The sequence below is a fragment of the Thunnus thynnus genome, chromosome 13 (assembly GCF_963924715.1).
Source record: "Thunnus thynnus chromosome 13, fThuThy2.1, whole genome shotgun sequence".
Classification (NCBI taxonomy): Eukaryota; Metazoa; Chordata; class Actinopteri; order Scombriformes; family Scombridae; genus Thunnus; species Thunnus thynnus.
This window is the reverse complement of record NC_089529.1, coordinates 340,822-356,314: the sequence shown is the minus strand read 5'-3', so window position 1 is coordinate 356,314 and position 15,493 is coordinate 340,822. Positions and strand designations below refer to the sequence as shown.

The 15,493-nt window shown below is 41.4% G+C and overlaps 2 pseudogenes; both read left to right on the top strand.

Annotated features, from left to right (window-relative positions):
- Positions 1 to 2,372: 2,372 nt before the first annotated feature.
- Positions 2,373 to 9,700, top strand: LOC137196269 (uncharacterized; annotated as a pseudogene).
- A 13-nt stretch (positions 9,701 to 9,713) lies between these two features.
- Positions 9,714 to 10,616, top strand: LOC137196268 (uncharacterized; annotated as a pseudogene).
- The last annotated feature ends 4,877 nt before the right edge of the window (positions 10,617 to 15,493 follow it).

The following is a 15,493-nucleotide window of genomic DNA, read 5'->3' as shown; positions in this document are numbered from 1 at the left end:
CGGCCACAGTGAGTTGGAAATATCAGCACATCAGATATCGGCAAAAAATCCAATATCGTGCATCCCTAAAATAAAGATAAAACCACCACACCGACTGTCAGCCTTCTATTTGCAAGCATGCTCCTCTAACCTTTAGGCCATCACTACTCGCTTGAGCAAACTCACATAATTTGCGATTTTAATCTTTCAGCAATTTTTTTGTCGAGCCATCGTCCTCACCTTGTTAATTGCAGCAGTATTGCCTTTTTTGTTGATGACTCCTTTATATTCTTCATATAGTTCCATCAGCAGGGTTTGTTCCACTGCTGAGAAGACCACCGCTCTAGTTTTCCTTTCTTTTTGCAACATAGTATCTTCTTTTCGACAATTGACTGTTCTGGGCTGCGCATGTACTCCTTGCACACCCGCACTGCAAAATTATTCAAGCTTGGCTAGAGTTAGGAAAAATACTATGTCTCTGGTATTTAATTACCTTTATCACCTAACTAGACAAGGTGATATGTCAGCTGCAACAACAATTTGGGGGCTCGTCCAGGATTGGTAACTCAAGGACCCCTGGATCCAGACTGATGGGTAAACTGTGCACAGCCGAGACTGGGTCCTGGAGCCCAAGCCTCTCCCCAGAGAAGATTGTAATCAACCTAAGGGGATGAGAAGGACAGGCACCCGTTTCAGCTAAGATACCTTGATACCCAATCTCAAGAGAAAAGGAACTTGAGGTGAGGACACTATTTAATATGAAAATCTCTGAGTGCTGACAAGCTAATCAATTGAATTTTGGAACTTATTGATTATTGATTGAACGTATTAGAAAAAAGCTCATCCAGAGCCCTGTACACATGGGGGGGACCAGTGTTCTAAGCTCTCAACTGTGATAGTAAACCAGGACCTGGAATGTCCCCCTGAGTCTAAATGTAAACAAGACAAAAGGTATGTTTTCCTCTAAAACTATGGTACAACCTCCTAATACTGATATTTTAATCAGGTGAAAAATTGACATAGTTATTGATTTTAAATATGACACTGGATCTAAATTTGAACTTTAGGAAACATGTTTAAAAAAAGGTTAAAACCATAAAGTACAACTTAGCAAATTTTAGACATATTAGAAACTGTCTCTCTTTGGTCGCAGCCAAGATATTTATGCATGCTATGATTCTTTCCCATATGTCTTATTGCATCACATGTTGGGGGCAGGCTGGAGAAACAGCCATAAAATCTCTTTAGTCCTAATACAAACAAACTCTAAAAACTCTGGACAAAAAGCCAATGCATTTTCATCACTGTAGAGTACTGGAGAAATACAATTTACTGAGCTTTGACAATTTTAGATTATTCTCAAATTTGTGCCTAAATTTTAAACGGTTTGGCCCCTCCTCCACAATGTGACTTTGTGTAAACTTGCTCAGTAAGTTCTATTAGATCCTCCAGAATATCCTCTATACAAGATTATACCATACCATTTCGTCGCACTGCATTTGGGCAGTCAGCTTTCTCTGTGAAAGCCACAACTCAGTGGAATGCCCTATCTGATGATATGAAGAACTGTAGTTCTATCAATACATTCAAGGCCAAATTAAAAAATCTACTAAAGACCAATCAACTGTGTGACCACTGAGTTTAGTTTACATTATTAATTTCTAATTGACATTGTGGGTGTATGTGATGTGCTGTTGTGTGTAGCTTTGTATTTTGTATTTTGTGTTCTGTGTGGTTTTTATTGTTTGTTTTGTTTTGGTTTGTTTTGTTTTTTTGTGTGTGTGTGTGGGTGGGGGGGTTGTCTTTTTTGTTTTTTTTTTGCTTTATACTGTTTGTTGTTGTGCTGTTGTGTGTTTTAATTGTGGTGGACTATGGATGCAAATTAGCTTTGAGCTAACTCCGGTGCAGTGCATCTTTAACGTTTAAAACTGCACACTGTTCAAATCAATAAATCAAATCAAGCAACAGCACTGCAACTACCCCCGCACCAGACAGAACGTGAAGGAGTTGCCAACCACCGAATCCAGCCTCCAGATCTTGGTGGATTAGGAGCAGTGGGAGCCATTGATGGACCCTATGTAAATGCACTCATCTCCTCACCAGGCATGGCCTACCACATTTGACATGCTGAGTAGCAGCAGCAAGAGCACCATGCACAAGTAGAAGTATCTTTTCATTCAACTCCCGGCCCTTCATCACCACCCCCAGTGCTACTATCATCTTTGTCAACACCCGACAGCAATCCCTCTCACCAAGGAGACTCTCTTTTCACGCAGCCCAGAGGCAGCCCTATGCCTGTGGTGGAGGTACCAAATCCACAGGGAGGACAGAATGGTGCAGCATTAACCATGCATGTATACCGCACATGGACACACAGTGACTTGAAAGAAGTAATGGAAGGACTACAACACCTCTCCAAGGTAAGAGGAGGTGAATTCTGCCTGCAACTCCGAGAACTACTACGACATCATCCTCTGACTTCCTGAGAAATTCAGAGACTGCTGAAATGTAAACTGGGCATTGGCTGGGGTCATGTGGAAGGGACTGGTAATGCAGCCTGGCCACAAAACCGGGATATTCCATGGAGTGCCCAGCCTGGTTGAATGACTTTTGCCAGAAATCAAAGACAATGTGATTAAACATTGCATTCATGTGGACAGAGGGCAGCTCGCTGAGGTTCTGGGGCACACTAGACATGCAGAAAAGGTGATAAAACAAGCCAGTGATAACAAAGAACCAGGGGGGGCAGGAAAGGGCTTGGCAGAGGGTCAGAAAACACACACACACTTGATGATACAGAAATGCTAATAGCTCAGAAAATTATTCCCCTAGCAGAATTACCAAAATGTAAGTGGCAGGAAGAGAGATTTTGCTAAACATGTAACTACCAATGAGATAGACTGCATGCAAATTTAAGATTTACACTGCACTGCCTATGTCAAACACACACCAGGACCAGATGAAGGATTTGAGAAACAGTGGTTTAGAAAAGGAAAAGAGTCAGGTTTTCTAACTGGTGCCCATCTGTTCTGGGGAAATGGATTTTGTGCATTATCTGTGCAGAGAACTGATGAGCTCAAAAGATTTCTGAAATCCTTTTTGATCCACATGTGTCTCTAACAAAAACACATACAAAAAGTGGAAGGATGTTGGTTCATGCGTGACATGCTGCAATGACATTTATGATTGGACAGATGAGGGGGAAGGAGTATTTTACTCACCCTCAACAAACATACGTAGTAAATCATTTGGTTGTACATTTATATTACATGCAGTGCATATATTCTCTCAAAGAGGCCAAAATCATGTCAGCACAATAATTACATCATTTACTGTCTCTGATCCAAAGCTGGCAGATGCTCCAACTTAACTATGGGCCAAACACAAATATGATGTGGGTTTGATGAAGAATGCATCACCTTTAATTGTCAAGCCTAAATGTGATTACAGACCATACAGAACCCAGTATTCACTAAACCAGAGGCTATTGAGGGAATAACACCAATGCATCACTAGGAAAGGGAGTAATTGTGCCATGTCCAGATTCATCTGTGCGCACACCTATCAATCCTGTCAAAAAGGTGCCACAGGATGGCCAGCCTATGGCTTGGAGGTTTGTCCAAGATTTAAAAGCAGTGAATGATGTGGTACATGGCAGGGCACTGGTGGTCCCTGATCCTCACACAATCCTAATCCGGGTACCAAGTAACAGCAAGTATTTTATAGTGGTCGACCTAGCAACTGCATTTTTCAGCATACCAGTAAATCCAGATTCACAATTTAGGTTTGCATATACTTTTAAAGGGAAAGCATACGTTCACATGTATGAGTCAAGGATATGTTGAATCACCTGCTGTCTGTTCAGCAGCATTACATCAAGATCTGGAGGGAATCATCCTCCAGTATGTAGATGATCTGCTTTTGTGCTCCAAGAGTGAACTGGCCTGTCAGGCTGACACAGTGGCATTGCTACAATATCTAGCAGCACAAGGCTACAAAGCCCGCCTCTCTAAATTGAGGTGGGTAAAACAGGCAGTAACATTCCTAGGCCACATCATTTCCCATGAGGGTAAGAAATTGTCAGATGACATGATCCAAGCCATCTTGAAAATTCCAAAACCAATCACAAAAAGTAAATGATGGCATTTTTGGGCATGATGGGCTACTGTAATAATATTAATGATAACTTTATTTGTATAGCACTTTTCATACAAAAAATGCAGCTCAGAGTGCTTTATAACAAAAGACATTACATTCACCAAGTGCTTCACATCAAGAAAGACACAAAAGACATAAAATGAACATAAAAACATGTAAATGTACAGTGGGAAATAAACATTTTGACAAAAGATAAAACAAAGTGAAAATAGAATGCATAACAATAAAATAAAAAATAATAACAACAAAGTTAAGACAGAATATATAAAATTAAGTAAAATTCAACATTTTAAAAGAAGTGCAAAGGTGCTTAAGTTAAAGGCTAAGGTGAAGAGATAGGTTTTGAGCTTTCTTTTAAAAATATTTTGCAAGCTGGCTTCCCTGATATCTATTGGTAGTGTGATCCATCGCTTTGGGGTGAACTGACAAAGGCTGCCTCCCATTTTCTTTCAGCTGTTGCTGGGAATTGGGAATCTCCAGTAAACTAGCAGCAGATGATTGCAGTGCTCTTGAGGGCAGATAGTTAAGGGTTCTATATGTAGAATTGTGAAGGAATTTACATGTATTAATGTTTTTTTATTGCCAGTGAACAAGTAGTAATGTAACATAAAAAACGAGACCTTCCCCGACCTTCTCAGTTGTCTGTAACAGCCTGTGGACTGATTTCTATGTGAAGGACCCGGGCCGGATATTCTGTGAGAATTAAACAGAAGTGACGTTTTTGTGCCTTCCAGAGTGCCTTGCCTCTCTTCAGCTAACGTCAGTAAACGAACGACATAACTACACAACAACGCAACAAAAACTTAGCTATCCAACTAGAAACACCCTGCAGGTATTAGCTATCCAGCCAATGAGATGGCTAACTGCCTCCTCAACCACAACACATTTCACAACAAAACACCCCTGAAAGGACAAGTCACCCACTCCCGAGCACACACAGCTAAAACAACATTATTTCCTCAACAAAGGAGCAGAAAACAATCTCCAGAGCAATAGCAGAACATAGCTTACCCCTTTTGTTTTTCCTGTTGGTAGTCCAAAGGTTGTAATAAGCACACATTTCACAACAATACTGCAGTGTGTCGCTCCCCAGCCACAGCTCATTGCTGCCTGGACACAGCCTGTTGCTCCCTGGCCACAGCTCATTGCTGCCTGGACACAGCCTGTTGCTCCCCAGCCGCAGTTCATTGCTTCCTGGACACAGCCTGTTGCTCCCCAGCCCACTGGTAGACTCAAGGGCAGGGGGGCAACCGCCCCCCCAAGGACAAAAAAAAATACAGCAAAAGTGCCCTCTAAGGTGCCCACCCATTCACCCAAGTCAATGTCATCACATACAAACTGTGTAGAGAAAATGGCTGCAATCCCCCCTCCTTTCTTGTTTTGTCTGACTGACTGATAGAAATGATAGTTTGGAGGACAAGCCTCTATCACTGTTGTTACACCAGTAGTGCTGTTTAGCCAGGTCTCAACTAAAAACATACAGTGTAAATTCTTTTCAATTATCAGATCATTAAACAAGAGGGATTTGTTAGCCACTAATCAGCTGTGGCTCAGGAGGTAGAGCTAACTAATCGGAAGGTCGGTGGTTCGATTCCCGGCTCCTCCAGTCTACACACCGATGTGTCCTTGGGCAAGATACTTAACCCCAAATTGCTCCTGATGGCTGTGCCATCAGTGTATGAATGTGTGTGAATGGTTAGTTTCCTCTAATGGGCAGGTTGGGACCTTGCATGGTAGCCCCTGTATCCATTCAGCATATGAATGTGTGTGAATGGGTGAATGTGATTCGTAGTGTAAAAGCACTTTGAGTGGTTGGAAGACTAGACAGGTGCTATACAAGTACAGTCCATTTACCATTTACCATTTAATTTGACATTTAAAGGAGTGAATTTCAGCTGTTTGGATTCTGTGACAGGAAAGGAGATTGGTTGTGGCTGACCACTGACAAATTGGGATGGGGTGGGATTGTTGGGTCCCTGATTGGGGGACAGCATTCAGAGGTAGCCACTAAATTCCTTGAGTTATGTGTAGCAGAGGGTCAGGTGAGGGGGGAGAGATGCAAGCTGTTTACCTGTGTGTTGTGTTCTGTCCTGTGTGTGCTGAGGGGGAGAAATACAGGCTGTCTGTCTGTGTGCACTGTTCCTTGCACTTTTCCCCACATTTTTGTACTGTAGGCAGTGGATGCCCAACTATGCCCAGATCAGCCTCTGCAGAGCATGACACATGACCATGGACTGAGATTTAAAGACACGCTGACCTGGACTGAGGAAGGACATGACAGTTTTGTGAAACTCAAGCAAGCACAGCAGGAGAAGGACAGAGGGACGTCCCCACATCAGCGCGGTTCATAGGGTTTCCTGCGGATGAGAAAGCACAAAGAAGTCCGGGGAAGAAGTCAAGTTAGTAACATGCATTAATGGTAAATGAATACATACATATGGAGAAGAGGAGAGAGTAGCTCAGTGCGTAACCCGGCAGTCTAGGCCTATAGCCTATAAAGGGCTGGTCCAAGGCAGGCTCTTGGTTGGCCCTAACTCTAAGCTTTATCAAAACGGAAAGTTTTAAGCCTACTCTTAAATGTAGAGGGGGTGTCTGCCCCCTGGACTGAATCTAGAAGATGATTCCACAAGAGAGGAGCCTGATAGCTGAAGGCTCTGCCTCCCATTCTACTTTTGGCGACTGTAGGAACCACCAGTAAGCCTGCATTCTGGGAGTGCAGTGTTCTAGTGGGGTAATGGGGTACTATGAGCTCTTTAAAGAAACTCATGAAGTCATTACTACTGAGAGCCATTAACAAGCCAGGCTGACTAGCCTTTATCCAATTCTATTTCATCATGTGTTCACAGCACTACCACCACCGCAAACACACACACACACACACACACACACACACACACACACACACACACACACACACACACACACACACGCACACAGCAAGCTAACACCCCTAGGTGTCATACAATTAAGCAATATTACACTCGAGGGTGTGCTTTCCCGTCATTGTTGGCATGACAGTGATGCGGTCAGGAGCGAGGCGCTTATATTCCGTATACAATATTTACCAACAAAATAAAACATATAAACAAAATTTATTCATATTGGCAGTTCGCTCTAAAAATAAAAAAAACTTTTTGCTTGTGTTATCTCTGTTTCCATGGAAATACATGGGGTATGACTAATACCTAGAAAACAATCACTCACGTCAGTATACTCTTATGTATTGAAACCTAGTTTACTACTCCAGCAAGTAGGCCGACCCTTAGTAACAAATTAGCAATAGAGACGATTTCTAGTCCCTGTTGAGTCAGCCAGCCAACTTGAGCTAATGCTTTCTAGAGATCGTGGGATTTTCCAAACTGAATAAATTCCACACATAATTATTATAGTAATTATAGTAGGTGGCTTTAATATTCATGTGGACATGTGATAGTCTTAGCACTGCATTTATCTCATTGTTAGACTCAGTTGGCTTTTCTCAGTGTGTAAATAAACTCACTCACTGTCATAACCACACCCTAAATCTTGTGCTGACCTACGGCATCGAAATTGAACATTTAATAGTTTTTCCACAAAATCCTATTTTATCAGACCACTACTTCATAACTTTTGAATTCCTATTACTGGATTACACACCATTAGACAAAAATGTCTTCACCAGATGTCTATCTGATAGTGCTGTAGCTAAATTTAAGGAAGCTATTCCATCAGTATTGAACTCAGTTCTATGTCTCAATACTACTCCTATGGACTTCTATGTTCATTTTAGTTCTTCCCAAATTGATAATCTTGCTGATAGTGCCGCAGGCTCACTGCAAACTACACTTGACTCCATTGCCCCTTTAAAAAGGACAGTAATAAAACATAAGAGGTTAGCTCCATGGTTTAACTCCCAAACCCACAAATCAAAGCAAATATCAACGAAATTGGAAAGGATTTGGCATTCCACCAAACCAGAAAAATCTCGCTTAGTCTGGCAGGGTAGTCTTAAAACATATAGGAAGGCCCTCTGTCATGCCAGAGCTGCCTATTACACAGCATTAATAGAGGAGAATAAAAACAGCCCTAGGTTTCTTTTCAGCACTTTGGCCAGGCTGACAAAGAGTCATAACTCTATTGATCCGTGTATCCCAGTGGCTCTCGGTATTAATGACTTCATGAGCTTCTTTAAAGGGGACAATATGCTTTTCCTTATTTTCAGACATATATATAATGTCACAATGTCGGATATTCATGTTAAGTGTGGCCGACGTGTCAGATAACGAGGTAAATGTATGTAGTAGTAATCCTTGTGAGCAAAAAGCAGCAGCCTCAGACTGCTCTGAATGCTCGGTTTCCAACGGTTTTTTCTACTTTCAGCCTGAGCTGACGTCAGTTCATGACAGATTTCTTTATATGGACATCTGCTACGTGCACAGCACACGAGTTCGCTGCTCCGCTCCGGGAGTAGTTACACCAAGCCACGACTCCATTACACAGCACAGCAGAGTAAAGTAGTTTACCTGTTGGAGGTGTGCTGGTTGTCTGCAGCTCTTCATAAAACATCTCACTGTGTCTCTTTCAGCTTGTACTGTTCCTCCCTGCATTATTTCTAACTGATCCGCTAAACAAATGGCTCAAAATATGTTATTTTGACCAGTTTTTAGCGCAGCTACGAAGCTCCGCTAATTTGGTGAGGAACACGTTTTTACTTCCTGTATATTCTTCACAATAAAAGTCTCCCATTAGTTAGTCATTTAAAAGCTTTTAATTTGAAGCAGTAAAGCAGGTAAGTTACACAACTCTGATGTGTAAAGCTGGTCAATCAGAACAGAGTGGGCTCATCGGGAGGGCCTTAAAGAGACAGGAGCTAAAACAGGGTGTAAGAGAAACTATGTATATTGAGGGGTTGCATAAAGGGCCAGTATAAGATAAATATGGAGTTTTTTGAACTGTGAATCATGCAGAGTTAATCTAGTGCAGTCCAAAAAAAAATTCAGAGCTGAAATGAGCACAACAGGTCCTCTTTAATGATAAAATTCTAACTATTAGAGACAAAATTCATCACGTTCTGCCCTCAACAGGCACCAATTTATTCACAAACACAGGAACCTTAGAAGCAGCTGTGAAACCTAACATATATTTGGATTTTTTTTCTCCAATTGACCTTTCTGAATTAACTTCAATGACTTCTTCATCCAAACCATCAACCTGTCTCTTAGACCTCATCCCAACTAGGCTGCTTAAGGAAGTCTTACCCTTAATTAGCACTTCTTTACTAGATATGATCAATCGGTTTTTAGTAACAGGCTATGTACCACAGTCCTTTAAAGTAGCTGTAATTAAACCTCTTCTTAAGAAGCCTACTCTTGATTCAGGCATCTTAGACTATAGACCTATATCTAACCTTCCATTTCTTTCTAAGATCCTCGAGAAAGCAGCTGCTAGTCAGTTATGTGACTTTATACATAACAGTAGTTTATTCTTGGATTTTCAGTCAGGTTTTAGAGTGCATCATAGCACAGAGACAGCACTGGTGGAAGTTACAAATGACCTCCTAGCTGCATCGGACAGGGGACTTCTCTCTGTGGAATATTATTCGGAAACACTCGATCAATTTTCATTGCTATGCAGATGATACCCAAATATATTTATCAATGAAGCCAGATGAGAACAATCACTTAACTAAACTCCAAGCATGCCTTAAGGCCATAAAGACCTGGATGACCTGAATTTTTCTGCTACTAAACTCAGACAACACTGAAGTCATTGTGCTTGGCCCTAAACACCTTAGAAACACATTATCTAATGATATAGCTACTCTAGATGGCATTACCCTGGCCTCCAGCACTACCGTAAGGAATCTGGGAGTTATTTTTGATCAGGATATGTCCTTTAACTCCCACATAAAACAAATTTCAAGGACAGCCTTTTTCACTCACGTAATGATGCAAAAATCAGGCACATCCTTTCTCAAAAAGATGCAGAAAAAATAGTCCACGCATTTGTTACTTCCAGGCTGGATTATTGCAATTCATTATTATCTGGCTGTCCTAACAAGTCTCTAAAGACTCCTTAGCTGGTCCAGAATGCAGCCACACATGTACTGACAAAAACTAGAAAAAGAGATCATATTTCTCCCATCTTAGCTTCACTACATTGGCTTCCAAAAAAATCAAGAATTGAATTTAAAATCCTTCTCCTTACCTGCAAAGCTCTTAATGGTCAGGCACCATCATATCTTAAGCTCATAGTACCCTATTACCCCACTAGAACACTGCGCTCCCAGAGTGCAGGCTTACTGCTGGTTCTTACAGTCTCCAAAAGTAGAATGGGATTCAGAGCCTTCAGTTATCAGGCTCTCCTCCTGTGGAACCATCTTCCAGATTCAGTCCAGGGGGGCAGACACCCTCTCCACATTTAAGAGTAGGCTTAAAACTTTCTTCTTTGATAAAGTTTATGGCCAGGGCTGGCCAGGCTTGCCTTGGACTAGCCCTTAGTTATGCTGCTATAGGCCTAGACAGCTGGGGAACTTCCCTTGATGCACTGAGCTCCTCTCTCCTCCTCCCCCTCCTCCTCCCTATCTGTAGGCATTCATATACCATTACTAACTTGACTTATTCCTTGAGTTCTTTGTGCTTTGTCATCCGCAGGAAGCCAGGCTCTGGCCTGTGGCCGTGGGGATGCCCTTCTCCTTTGTTGCTAGTCATGTATCTATTGTTGTTGTTGTTGTTGTTGCTGTTGTTGTTCTGCTTCTTTGTGTGCCCCCCCCCCCCCCCCCCCCCCCTTTCTTTCTCTCTCGACCCAACCGGTCAAAGCAGATGGCCACCCACCTAGAGCCAGGTTCTGCTTGAGGTTTCTTCCCATTAAAGGGGATTTGGCGCTATATAAATAAAGTTGAATTGAAATTGAATTGAATCAACTGATCAGTTTTGTCTTTAAAGAACATGATGCACTCTTGACCCTGTCTATTGACCTTTATATGTTGTAACCACATTGTTTTCTTTTTAAGTAAGATGTCTCGCCAAGATGTCTCGCACCTTGTTTGTGTAGGCAAAGGGGAACTAAATGCAAAAAGTTGTACAAGACAGGCATGACACCCTGTCTTGTACAACAATTGTTATTGATTATCTTAAAGGAAACAACTGACTGCAGACAGAGAAGTCAACTACGCACAAGGTGCTTGTGTTGACAGTTGTGTTGGGTGGAGGCTGAAAGTTTTAAGTGTTTGTGTGAGCTGTTCAAGGTGCTCCTCTTGCTGCAGAGCTTGGGGAGCTTGTATGCATACAATTCAATGATTTATTAAAGGCAGTTGGACTGCAGGAAAAACACTGTATCTCTGGTATTTTATTACCTTTATCACCTAGCTAGACAAGCTGATATTTCAGCTGCAACAACACAATATTCAAAGTCAATAAAAGATCCTCTGTGTAGCTTTTGATGAAGCTGAAGCATTTGACAGGATGGAATTTGAAATTGTCTTTGAGGTACTTCAGAGATTTGGATTAGGGCCTGAATTTATTAAGTGGGTGAGGATGCTTAATATTGTCCCCCAATAGTGAGTGTTGGTCAATGGCTGTGCTTCAGAGACCTTTCATCTGGAACAAGACAAGGCTGTTCCTTGTCTCCTCTATTATTTGCATTGGCTATCGAACCACTCACAGAAGCCATAAGGTGTTAAAATTATATCTTTGGTATGAGTCAAGGTAGAGGTGTTCATAAACTGACACTCTATGCAGATGATGTAATTCTTTTCCTGACTAAGCCTGACAATTAAATTCCTGCTTTTGCCTCCACTATAGATGTCTTTGGCAGTTTTTCAGGCTATAGAATTGACTATGTCAAATCTGAAGCTCTGCCACTGGTAAACCACTGGGACAAAAGTGCCTTGGACAGTATTCCTTTTTAAATGGACAGAATCTGGTTTTACATATTTAGGTGTTGAAATTTTGGCCAATTTTAATAATCTACATAATCTTAATTTTCCCCCAATTATATCTTTAATTAAGAGTTACATGCTTAGGTTGTTTGACCTCCATATTTCATGGATAGGTAGAGTCTGATTAAGATGAACATCCTCCAAAGGATCTTATACCCAATGCAAAGGCTTCTCCTATGGGCTCACTATTGTTACAGTTTCACTCAAGAATTTTTTATCTCTCTTTTATGGGAGGTTACAGCTCATTAATACATTCAACTTCAATAGAATTAAAGGAGTATGGGAGAGGGACCTGGGGATTAAGTTTGGGGAGGTGGCATAGTCTCATGCAGTGGAGTCAGTAGGGAAAATCTTCATGTGCAGTAAGCTAACAGAGAATTAGTGTAAGATCCTTCACAAATACCAGCACACACCTCAATCTCTAAATACTTTCAAATTTAGGGATTTATCCTGTCTATGTCAAGTTTAAGAAAGAGGTGGGTCCTTAGGCCGTATTCAGACCAAATTAGGCGGTGCGGCCCACTGCTGCAGGGTCCAGCAGAGGTGTGTGGGCCTGTGGGCATGTTTATTTGTGCTCTAGAACTTGACACAATCAGAGAATAATGTTTTATTTATCTGATTCACAGGCTTTCTAACGACCAGCGCTCCCTCTCTTCATTCATTCTACAGCTTGCTCGACCACAGCTGCTTTCTCACTCTCTCTCTCTGTCTTGCTGGGAAGCAGAGCACAGTCTAACTTTACTTTTAACGTTATCAAACGAAGAGACTTGTCCTCCCCTCATCCTAGTAATGTCTTTGTTCTCTATCATGACAGAGTTTACAGCTCTGATCAGTCTGATATCCAACTGTGATCGGCTACCGCAGCCTTTAGCCGCAGTGACTTCGGGTTGCATTTTTCCAAAAGTTGACTCTGGCTCAACTTTCTGGTCGCAGTCTAGTGCAGCACTGCTACAGCCAAACCGCTGTAGCATCTAAACAGCTGAAACACACTACCCCCATTCAAATGAATGGGAGGACGGTGATTTCGCTGCACCGGCTGATTTGGTTTCAATACAGCCTTACTTACGCTGTAAATGGCAGTGCTATATATACTTCCATAGGGAAAAGTCTCACAGGGTCTTAATTCTGTTTCCAATGAGGAGATAAAAATTAATACGGGTTTGTTTGTGTTGAATCTTTCAGGTGAAGTGTTCAAGTGTGTGGCAAAAACTTTTGAATAAACCTCTATTAGCAAGATGATGTGTTTTATTTCAATGGATTAAGCTTAGACCTCCTTCTGTCAACCAGTGGTATGGAGACATATTTAAAGTTTTGCCCATGGAGTGATTGAGCTCAGTTCTGAAGGGGAATGAGAGTTTTTTATAAGTTGTGGGAGCAGCCTCTCAACTACATCCCAAATAGCACAGCAGACCTTGCACACTGGCTTGGCATCCTTCCCCCAAGAATGGTTAATGCTCTCTCTTTTTGGTATTTTACTGCTTTGCATTGTGCACTTCTTGATCCTTGTAATGTATCCAAGCTTTGAGATGTCTGCATAATGTGTGAACTCATCTCATGTAATGTGTATGTTCACATGCCATGCTTTTTATGCCCCCTGCCGGTGACAGCCTTGGCCGGAGGCATTATGTTTTCAGGTTGTCTGTCCGTCCGTCCCATTCTTGTGAACACGATATCTCAGGAACACCTTGAGGGAATTTCTTCAAATTTGACAGAAATGTCCAGTCAAGGATGAACTGATTAGATTTTGGTGGTCAAAGGTCAAAGGTCAAGGTCACTATGACCTCAGGTCCGCCCCATTCTCGTGAACTCGATATCTAAGGAACTCCTGGAGGGAATTCCATTACATCTGGCACAAACGTCCACTTGGACTTCAGGATGAACTGATTAGAATTTGGTGGTCAAAGGTCAAGGTAACTGTGACCTTAATAAACAGGTATTTGGCCATAACTCAAAACACTTGATACCTTTTTATTAAATTCCTTCAAAGTCTTCACTACAAATATTATGTGAGTCCAGACAGACATGGATGTAAACTGCAACTTGACTGGTTGGCAGAGGCATCCAACTACAAGGCGGTTTTCTAGTTTATTTTTATTTTCATCTCTTGAAGTCTATCTCCACTTAAAAATATGTTTTTCTTCTTGTTCATACAGTTGGATTTTTGAGCTTCACTGTGCAGAATGATGTAGGCCTATGTGCAGAGTTTGACACTAGAAGACTATTTTCACATTTATCTGCTGAAAGTGGAAAGTTTCTCTGTGCCCATTTAAAATTAGATTCTTAGGGGCGGGCCTATGAACAGGATTTGTGACATCACAACTAGTTTTTAAGCCAATCTTGGTGCAGTATTCAACTTACACAAGTGTGATGTGGAAACTTGAAGACTGCACTGCACATATGCTGAGAATGGACTTTACTGTGATGTAGGAGATATCTTGTGTCCAGCAGTTCAATTTCGTCCCATATTCGTGAATGCAATATCTTAAGAACGCCTGGAGGGAATTTCATTACATCTGGTACAAACGTCCACTTGGACTCAAGTAGGAAACTGTTTAGAATTTGCTGGTCAAAGGTCAAGCTCACTGTGACCTCACAAAACATATTTTTGTCCATAACTCAAGAATTCATTTGTTAATTATGACAAAGTTTCACACAAATGTCTAATGGGATAAAATGATAAAGTGATGACCAAAAGGTCAAAGGTCAACTTCACTGTGACACCATTATGTTTGGCCATTATTCAATGCCGTAACTCAGAAATGGAAGGAGAGATTGTGACCATATTTCACATTTTGTTGGATACTGAATAAGTGACACTAATCTTGGGTGCCCATCTTGAAACTGTGATTTTATTAAATTCCTTCACTACAAATATTCATCATTGACTTTGGGCTAGTATAATAATAAATAAGTATAACTAGTGAACACATGTCAGACAGTTTCAGTTTCATATGTTCTCTGTGACAGAGTCACACTGAAAAAATAAACACATAAATAAACACATATTGTTTCATATGGGCCTATTGCATCTAATAATATTGACAAGGTAAGTATACCAGTGATTCAGTATTACACTTCCATAGTTGTGAATTATAAAAATTGAAGCAGCAGAGGCTAAGATACCATAGTATAGAGACAGACCCGGAGGGGAAAATAATTAATCGCTCTCCATTGACTTTCTGTGCCTCTGTCACTTCCATCTGCTAGCAAACAACAGAAAAATGTCTAAAAGCTGCTGTGTGGTGGGATGCACTACCAACAGGGTAAGGAACCCTGAACTAAATTTTTATAAGCTGCCAAACTGAAAAAAACTGGGCCTTTAAGAAGGCAAAAGTGGATAACTTTACAGGGCTTTGTGCTGTGCGGTGGGAGAGACAGACCTCACCTGAGCTGCACTGACAGCTTGTAGCTCAAAAACCTCATAAGAAATGACACAAA